This window comes from Acipenser ruthenus, chromosome 13 (genome assembly GCF_902713425.1).
Source record: "Acipenser ruthenus chromosome 13, fAciRut3.2 maternal haplotype, whole genome shotgun sequence".
Lineage (NCBI taxonomy): Eukaryota > Metazoa > Chordata > Actinopteri > Acipenseriformes > Acipenseridae > Acipenser > Acipenser ruthenus.
The window spans coordinates 20432226-20442861 of record NC_081201.1 but is presented as its reverse complement, the minus strand read 5'-3'; positions in this window follow the sequence as shown (position 1 = coordinate 20442861).

The window sequence follows — 10636 nt, the reverse complement described above, 5'->3', positions numbered from 1 at the left end:
ATAATAATTGTCACAAAGGCACAACTCGCTTGACAAGACGGGGATGCAAGCTATTCAAAACCAAGCAGCCTTGCCAAAAGGATTGCAGTAACTGTTCTGTGATAGTGGTGCATAACAGAACAATGGTGCTTGTGACAAGGGGGGTGGTAGAAATGGGTAGTCGAGAGACAGTTTGTCATTTTCTTTCTTTATTTCTTCTTTCTTTCTTTGTCTCCTGTTTGTCTTTTCTCTTTGCACTAGTTTGGGACACACCTGTAACTGACTGAATGGTTTAGCCTGGTTGGTTTTGTACTGCCCCCTTACCTATGTAACGTTTGCAGTTGTTCTGAGTGGTTCTTATTGCAAATACTGTAGTTTCTGATCGGCTGTGTAAGGTGTTTTGACAAGGAGTTCATTCACACATGTAATATACACATGTAATGTAGGCCAGATCAGCGTCTTTATTATAGCAAGTGCTGGCACCCTCTTCTGCACAGCAGTTCCAAAGGAATCTAGAGTGCTGGCTCTTACTTCTATACTGATCTAGCATGTGTTACATATATCTATGGCAGGCAACAAGATTAATATGATTAATATCAACGTTTATTTTAGAAAGAATTTACCCTTTTTTTCGATGTTTATTTTTCAATTCAAGCAGAGAATGGGTGAAATCAACCTTTATGCTTAAAAAAAAAAACATAGACTTTTTAGCGAAACCTGTTTATCATATTCAAGATTTTACCAACATTCTAATTGAAGTAAAGTTTGGTTACAGTGGAGCTATACCTTGTAAAGATAAAGATCCTACACAAATTAAAAAATGTTCTCAAATAAACCGTAGAAAACGCAGCATCTACAGACTTTTACAGCATACATTTACGAGTAAAAATATGCACAGAACAAAACATTAGATAGTTGAACAGAACTAACTTACACTTATTCAGAGTCTGAGCTCCCCCCTCTCCTGCTTCAGCGCAGCTGGAATCAGTCACTGGAAGGCAAGGCAGACGGGCCTGCTTCGTCCTGCCACTGAGACTTCAACGGTCAGTCAGGATGTTGTGCACAATATTCATTAAGTGTTTTCCTCTTGCGCCCCATTTTCAAATCAAACTAGTAACAGCCACCATATACCTATAGCAAAAGCTTACCCCTTAACCCACTAATTTCAAAGTAGGCGCTTTGAATGACAGGCGCTGTAGCTGGCAAATGAAAGTGCACAGTCGGTGCAGGTCTTGATGATTGACAGTCATTTAAATGAATGAGAGCATTCTAACGCCGCTTCAGTCAACGATGTCAGAACAGGGTGAAAGTGACAGTGACACTACAGTACTAACAGACCACTGAGATGACTGACAGCGACCTCTAGCCATTTAGAGCGGAACAGAGACAATGTGTCATTTTAAAAACTAGAGATCATTTCTAAATGATTATTTTTGGTAAGAAAATAAAATAATAGCGAGTGGTTTTACCGACGTTTATCCTATATTATATAAATGTATTTCAGTCAAACTCATATTTTATGGGAATTTGACGTTTAATGAGCTTTGCCGATTAATATCGAAAAGTAGCAATCCTAGTAATGACATTACAAGCCACTCCGAATGAGAGTAATGGCAATACAAACCACTCTGAAGGATTGCAAACATCATAAAAATGTAAGGGGCAGCAAAGAGAACTAAGAACATGAAATGAGCTACTTGCTCTTCAACTGATCCATGTTACAAAATCGTCTACAGAAAATGTCATGTTTGCACGCAAAAGCTATGCCTGAAAGACAGCTGATTTACAGCTTCTCTGGGCTGCCAATCTGTTCATACATTCAGACTGCAGTGTCTCCTTAGCAATGAGCACAAAAATATATTTGGATCACTCTGGTTTACTAAAATATTAAAAACTCAGTTACCCAGCACTCAGAAATAGATGAAAACCAAAGCAGGTTAATTCATCAGTCTCTAATATGTTTTTATATGTGGAAACCTGTGAGTTACAGTGTATCAGACTTGTATAATTATTTATTTTTATGTTGTAGAAAAAAAAAAGAAAATTAGGAAAGATAGGTAGCAATTTAGATTACAGGAAAATAATTGCCACATCATTGCATTGTAATAAATGGGTACTTACATTGTAATAACTGTGTAAATACCAACGGCTCATGCTGTGTAATTACATTAAAAGGCCTTGTAAAGAATCTAGCTACCTGATGTAATTGCGTGCTAACAGCATGGTACAGGCCATTTCCATGTAATCACACACTTATACCATGGCAGTTACAATGTAAGTGCATGTTATTACTATGATATTACATGGTTATGAATGCTCGGTTATATATAGTGCTACTGATAACTATTATACATGATGCATACTGAATAAATAAAACAGCATCGTACTAGCAATCATTTTAGTTACACAAATGATATTTTAGTTATTTGTTTTAACATATTCATCAAAGGATCTAGGCATTGCTAATGGTGTTTGGTTTTCCCTTTTTCATTCGAAGCGTTACACATATAACCTGTATTGTATGAATACATTCATTGAGGGGGCTTTCCAATACTTTAAAATAAGCTGTTTGAGAACCAGGTGCCAAGGACACACCCCCCCACCCCACCATAGTGATTACCCCAGATTGCACAGTCACAGCAGTGGAGCCCCTGCAGCCTACGTGTGAGTGCAGTTATAGGCCTTTGAATTCTAATCCAATGTGTCACACCATGACTGGGTTTATCTTTCTGGAGGGCAAAGAAGGCACACTTCTCATCTTTTGTTTGGCATTTTTTCACATGTGGGAGAAACACTAGCTGTCCTGTGGAGCTGGTTTGGTTTTTTTATGCATAGCCGTGCCTATTTAACATTTTATACTGTATCAAATTGAGTTTAGAGTTGATAAAATCCTTAGGCTTTCCTGGTGTTCAGGTTAAACATCCTTATACCACTCATAAATATGTGAGGTAACAGCTGTGAATCTATTTCAATGAACAGTGGAAGACTGATGTGTGTTCTGAATGACTCCATTGCTCAGACAATCATTGGCAATGCTTGCTAACTATTCCAGCAAAAAACACTTCTGAAAAGATGAATCGCTCTGTGGCAAAGTGAGGTATTTCACTTGTTATAAAGTACCAAATTCTAATGTGTACCAGACTATGACCTGCCATCTAAATGCTGAATTCCAGGACGGTCCAGCTGTTACACACGGTAAAGCTGTTACACAGGTCCAGTTCCGTGAGGTTCTGAAGGGTTAGGGTTACACAGGTCTAGTCCCGTGAGGATCTGAAGGGTTAGGTTTACACAGGTCCAGTCCCTGAGGTTCTGAAGGGTTAGGTTTACTTAGGTCCAGTCCCTGAGGTTCTGAAGGGTTAGGGTTACACAGGTCCAGTCCTGTGAGGTTCTGAAGGGTTAGGGTTACACAGGTCCAGTCCCGTGAGGCCCTGAAGGGTTAGGTTTACACAGGTCCAGTCCCGTGAGGTTCTGAAGGGTTAGGTTTACTTAGGTCCAGTCCCTGAGGTTCTGAAGGGTAGTGTTACACAGGTCCAGTCCCTGAGGTTCTGAAGGGTTAGGGTTACACAGGCCCAGTCCCTGAGGTTCTGAAGGGTTAGGTTTACACAGGTCCAGTCCCTGAGGTTCTGGTTAGGGTTACACAGGTCCAGTCCCGTGAGGTTCTGAAGGTCAGTGTTGCACAGGCAAGATAATAAATAGTGGAGAAGCTCATTCATAGCAATCTCATTTGCACCCGAACACCTCATGGATATTATTCCCAGGCCTCCACAAGCAGAGACAAACCTAAACTCAAAGTTGAAAAGCAACGGCTCTACAACTCGCTCCTGATCTCAATACAACTCGCTCCTGATCTCAATACAACTCACTCCTGATCTCAACGATGAGGCTACTTACTTGTAGCACTGGCTCAACATTGACTCAATAAAGTCACAGTAGCAGCTGATGAGCTCAAATAAAAATGTGTTAAAATGTTGTGACAGTCTGGCTCGCAGTGGTGTGGTGGATGACGTCACGGACCAGGAAGTAACTGACTCCAAACAGTGGATGGGCGGGTGAAACCGAGTGCCAAAGCACTCAGCGTATTTAATAATAAATAAACAAAAGATTTAAACAAAATACAAACAAAAGGGCACGAGGGCCAAACGAATAAATAAACAAACAAGTAAGTGCCGTGCTGGATTATCCAGCACGTATTAGCAATTGTTTTTTAAATATTATTCCTTCTCTCCGCTCCCCGTACTCTCTACTCCAACACCCCAACCTCAAGTGCAGAGAGCTGCAGGTTTATATACTCTGGCCGAGGGATTTAACTAGTTGGTAATTATCTTATTATCCCCCGGCCAGAGTCTGCACGCGTTTGGTAAGGATGCATGACTGTCAGCTATTTAAGTAATCAGTAGCTGATCAGCCATGCATCCTCACGGGGTTTTTAAATAATAATAAAAGACGCAGCGCTTTTACCCGCGCCGCAAACAAAAATACAAATAATAATAAATAGGGGCGGGACACTCCGCCACAAATGTAAAAACTGTTTTTTTTCTGTATGAAAGTAATCACAAGATCACAGATCACAAGTAATATTCTATTGTCATTGATGATACTTAAACAATTATGTTTCTGTTGCCTCCATGCTGAAAACAGAGTTCAGGCATGCAGCCAATTATAACCAAGTGTGGTTTTGTGTCAGTAGTGCTGGGACAATATGGGGTTTTCATGTTTGAATTTTTTTTTTTTTTAAATTCAAACAAACATTCTTTCATTTTGAATGAACTGGAAAACTAAAATATATGTTTACTATATTACAGTTAAAAAAATAATCTCACAGAAGATTTAGAGAGAAGCAAACCTGATACCCCATCAAATTACCTATTAATGAACGAAGAGAAACACTCTTCTGTACAGTATAGAGTGTGTTATTTATTTCAGATGCCAAATTCTGTTGTATAAATGAACATGGTCATTTCTCAATATATTTCAAGCAGTTGTTTGTTCAAAAATGAGAATATTTGTCCCACTAAAAGACCACTCAGCTCACTCCACTTTGAGCCTCAAGTGGACAAGAGAGATTATTGATATAGGCCTCAGTACTACCCAGCCCGGTAAAAGGTAGAAATCCTCCCTTTACCTCTCCGGGCCTGGTTGTCTGTGCTGTGTGTCAGCGATGTACTGGATGTCTGTGCTGTGTGTCAGCGATGTCACTGAAAGTACAAGTGTAATCAAGATGTGCTGAATGGAATCCGGGACAGAAGCTATTTTGGGCCTTATGGAAAACACTGGAACATTCAGCTAGCCCCTCTGTCAATGCCTGTTTCTCAACCATCCCCCTCTGTGTACTTTCTGAGAACGTGGGGTATGCCAAGGAGCAGCCTCAGAGCTGGTGGAACAGTCACAGTGGTGTGACTAGATCAGACACGGCTGTGATAAAGCATCTCATCTGTGTGGGAGAACAATCAGCCTCTTCCTGGTGCATAGTTTCTTTTGTATTTCAATGGAAGCCATCTCATAATTGAAAGGGACGGGTGCTAACAATGGCAAATACTTCCTACTGGTTCCACCCCCTAATGGGATGTTCTACTTTCACTTATTACGTTGAAAATAAGACATTCACTATTTTAGTTTAAAGTCGTATTTGCTTAATTTAAGAGCAAGGAGCGTCACATTTTAATTTCTTGTTATTTTGCATTTATTCAGAGTAGGTCTTATTGCAACGACTCAAATACTGTCTTTAAAAAAATCAAATTTATACTTATACAACAAAGTGCTTTCACCTGAGTTCAGCTAAATACACCTTAATACAGACTTATCAGAATAAATAAATACATAAGGTACTAGTATTGCAATAAGAACCTCTCAGAAGGATTGCAACATCATAAAATGGTAAGGGGACTCTGAAACTGTGGTGGTGAATAGAGATTGTTGATTTACAGTTTCAGAGGAGGCAGAAATTAGAGTTGTGCACCCTAGTGGTTATTTCTAAATCCACGTCACTTAAGAAATTCAGCTTTGAGGAGTCAGAGGCACCCCCTTGTGTTTGAATAAGGACATGAGTTGAAGCAAGTCTGCTAAATTATGATGCAAGCAGAAACAACAATACAGAATGATAGAGCGCACACATAACAGGATATTAAATTGGGAAGAGATTATAAATTCCAGCTTTCTAGATGATATGAGGTTCAAATAGTCGAGTATTTGAATTGTTGTTTGCTTCTGATTACACCTTCTGTTTTTGTAAAAACAATATATAGTGTTTAATATGATTGTAGCAAACAAAACAATTCCATAAATCTTACCTGTTTTAAAAACACGATATCTGGTACAACTCTAGGATTAAGAAAGTTCTCAGTTTCTATTCTGTATTCTCAGGATATCTTTTCCACTTGCACATCCTGGGACAGTTCCCCTCAGCAGTGTCTTCTGGGCCATGTTACTGGCTGAAAGTATGGCAGTCACTAGGGGGAGTATGAAGCAAGTGCAACACTTACAGAAAGCATTGCCTGAATCATTTTTCAAGTCTACTTTTTTAATAATATGAATGACATTCCTGAAAATGTTCTGGACTTTTGGTTGTTTCATTAACAAGTAAAGAACAGTTTCTGGAATATTCAACTTTATTTGATTCCTATTACTCAGATGAATGTCAAGTTAAGCCTACAAGTCTTTCTTCTTCTTTTTAATTGTCATCAAGAGCTTTTCAGTTGACCTAGCACAGGAGTAGTCAGTTCCCGTTCTTTTCCAGCCCTGGTCTAGTATTGCAGGCGGATGTGTTTTTGAACCTGGACAGGGGTTTATTCATAGGTTTAAAAACTAATTTTTAAAAATATATTTTCATTCTTATTTTTGGTACCTTTATATTAAGTTTGCAATCATATTTATTGTATTAAATAGGGTGTGTGAAAGGGATGACGAGTGGTGATGTCAGACCAGAAGAAGGCACAACAAAAACAAAAGGTACGGTGCAGTGGCGTGGGCGCCGTTTTATTTAAAGAAAACCAAAAATAAATAAAATATTTTAAACACAAACACTGTGCTCACAGAGCAAAATAAAAAGGTTAAACAAAAACAAATCTCGAACACAAAATAAACAATAAATAATACGATCCCAGGTCAGGCTGGGCAGTTGCTGTCACTGTTCCTGGAATCTTTCTTTACGTTTCCTTTTTACGTTTCCTTTTTAAGTTTCGTTTCGTTTCGTTTCGTTTCGTTTCTGTCCTCGCTCTCTCCACTCTCGCTCCTAACACCCACCCTGAGCTAGAGAGCTGCAGGCTTTTTATAACAGGTGACCATCTCCCGATTAGCAACAAAATTAATCATTTAAATAATTCGGGAGATGGCCACCTTCTGCACGAGTTTTTCTCCTACTCCTGGCAGAGGACGAGCACCGATCTCGCCTCTGCCAGGACACGTTTTAAATATAAACAAAACAATAACACGGCGGCGCTTCGCCGTCATAAATATAATACAATAAAAATAAATACACAATACACTGCACAGGGGCGGAGGGGGGTGACCCCGATCTAAAAAGAAATAAACAATATGATTAAACAGCAGGGCTTTTCTTCCGCACTGCTACATATCCCCCTCCTTGTGCGAAGCACACATGGCCCCAATGGCCACCTCCCCCCTCAGTCTCAATGTCCTGGAAGAGGGGGAAGCAAGTTGTTTCTGGGGGGTGGCCATGGTGGAATCTCTGGCACCCCCCAATTGTTCGTGGCCGGCAGCTCCCTCTTCCGGGGCTCCCGCCACACTCTATTCTACCGCGAAAGTGCGGCTGGGGGAGCTGGTCTCCTGACCTTCCCCCTCCTCTTCATGGCCGGCAGTTCCCCTCCGTGGGGCTCCGGCCATAGTGTAGTGACCCCAGGCGAAGCAGGATCCCCGGCGACCCCAGGTGAAGCCGGACCCTCGACGACCCCAGGCGAAGGCAGCAGCAGCGGACCCTCGGGAGGCGACGGCAGCAGCAGCAGACCCTCGGGAGGCGACGGCAGCAGCAGCAGACCCACGGGAGGCGACGGCAGCAGCAGCGGACCCTCGGGAGGCGACGGCAGCAGCAGCGGACCCTCGGGAGGCGACGCCAGCAGCAGCGGACCCTCGGGAGGCGACACAGGACCGGCAGCAACCCTAGGGGAAGCAAGGGAGACACAGGCAACTCCAGGCGATGCCGAGCAGCAGGCCGGCTCAGGCGATGGCAAACTGGCATCCCCAGGCGATGGCGACGGCAGGAGGGGAGCCCCTGGCCATGAAAGCGACAGCAGGAGCTCCACTTCTCCCAATGTTGGTGGTGGTGGAGGTAGAGGTAGCTCCTGCTCCTCTTGACGGTAAAATCGGAAGAGGCTCCTTCTCTTCTAGCGGCCAAGGCGGCTCCTCCCCTTCTGGCTGCAAAGGCGGCAGGGGCTCCTCCCCTTCTGGCTGCAAAGGCGGCAGGGGCTCCTCCCCTTCTGGCTGCAAAAGCGGCAGGGGCTCCTTCCCTTCTGGCTGCAAAGGCGGCAGGGGCTCCTCCCCTTCTGGCTGCAAAGGCGGCAGGGGATCCTCCCTTTCTGGCTGCAGCAGGGAAACCAGCAGGCATGTTCCCTCTGCTGGCGGTGGTGGAAGCGGAACCAGCAGGCATGCTCCCCCTGCTAGTGGCGGTGGGAGCGACAAGTCGTCCTCCCATGGAGGTGGAGGTGGCACCAGCAGGAACTCACCCTCTGCTGGCGGAGGTGGGGGTGACACCCAGTCCTCCCAGGACGGCGGAGGCGGAACCAGCAGGAACTCTCCCTCTGCTGGCGGATACCTGGGCTGTGGATGTTCGGCCTTCCCCCTTTTGGGCTGTGGACGCACTGGCTCCTCCCTCTTGGACTGTGGATGCACTGGCTCCTCCCTCTTGGGCTGTGGACGTTCGGCCTCCCCCCTCTTGGGCTGTGGACGCACTGGCTCCTCCCTCTTGGGCTGTGGACGCACCGACTCCCTCTCCAGGTCTCCTCTCTCAGGTGGTGATGGGACCAGCAGGCACTCTCCCTCTGCTGGTGGGAATGGGCATAGCAGGCACCCCTCTGACCGGAGAGGGCAGTTGAGTGGAGAATGCCCCCGCTCACCGCAGATGGGGCACCAGCAGTCATGCATGACCGCCCGGAGGATGGCATCCCAGCTGCTCTCCCGCTTGGTGGCCGCGGCTGGTAGCTCCCACTTCTGGGGTCTCCCCCGGGGTATCTGGTCCTGGCTCGCTTGGGCAGCCCACTCCTCTCCCTGGTATTGGGTGGGGCAGATGGCCAAGGTGTGCAGTGGCGTGGGAGCCGTTTTATTTAAAGAGAACCAAAAATAAATAAAATATTTTAAACACAAACACTGTGCTCACAGAGAAAAATAAAAAGGTTAAACAAAAACAAATCTCGAACACAAAATAAACAATAAATAATACGATCCCAGGTTAGGCTGGGCAGTTGCTGTCACTGTTCCTGGAATCTTTCTTTACGTTTTCTTTTTAAGTTTCGTTTCGTTCCTCTCCTCTCCTCTCCTCTCCTCTCCTCTCCTCTCCTCTCCTCTCCTCGCTCTCTCCACTCTCGCTCCTAACACCCACCCCAAGCTAGAGAGCTGCAGGCTTTTTATAACAGGTGACCATCTCACGATTAGCAACAAAATTAATCATTTAATTAATTCGGGAGATGGCCACCTTCTGCACGAGTTTTTCTCCTACTCCTGGCAGAGGACGAGCACCGATCTCGCCTCTGCCAGGACACGTTTTAAATATAAACAAAACAATAACACGGCGGCACTTCGCCGTCATAAATATAATACAATAAAAATAAATACACAATACACTGCACAGGGGCGGAGGGGGGTGACCCCGATCTAAAAAGAAATAAACAATATGATTAAACAGTAGGGCTTTTCTTCCGCCCTGCTACAGGGTGTTTAATTTTTTTTTTATTAAGTATGTTCTTCAGCTGTAGTTGTCAGCCTCAGGCATATATTACATACCAGCTAAATTAGCCAAAGTTAGTAAGCACCAGCAAACATCTGCATTGTATTCCCAGAAATATAAAAGGAAACTCCATCCAAAGTGTAGGTGTTCACTAGATGGGGCTGGTGCTTACTGACATAAAGACACAGATCTATGTGATGTTTACAGGTTAACTTGGACCTAAGAACATGTTTATAAACACTCTTCAAAAAACCTTAAAACTGTCCGGGAGGTTTTGAGAATAGAGCCTGAGATCCTAGACTTGAATGGGCTGACAGAGCCACTTACAAGACCTTGTGTTGGGTTACACAATTAGCTAATAATAGTGCTATGAGGACAGGTTATAAAAGGACCACGACAAGTGAATGTAAAACCGTATAATCCACATTCTTAAAATTAGAGGAAATGTAAAAAAAAAGTTCAATATTCAACCCTGTAATACAAATAATAAAAGGTTCAATTTCCAGTTCCAGTTCCAGTTTTAGGATTTACTATTCACAGTGCAATATGTGAAAACTAAAGGAACACTCCGATAAATAATAACCGAGAACTTGGATTCCAACTACCAATCCAACAGATTTCAATGCAGCGCTGTAACCGCTGCTCCGTGCCAGGACACTCGGATAACAGGGCAGTGTGCAGGCGGAAGGGGGGCTTCTAAAGCATAGCGCCTATACCGCTGTACAAAAGCACCGGATCCCTTAAGCGCATATCAGGCTTATGTCT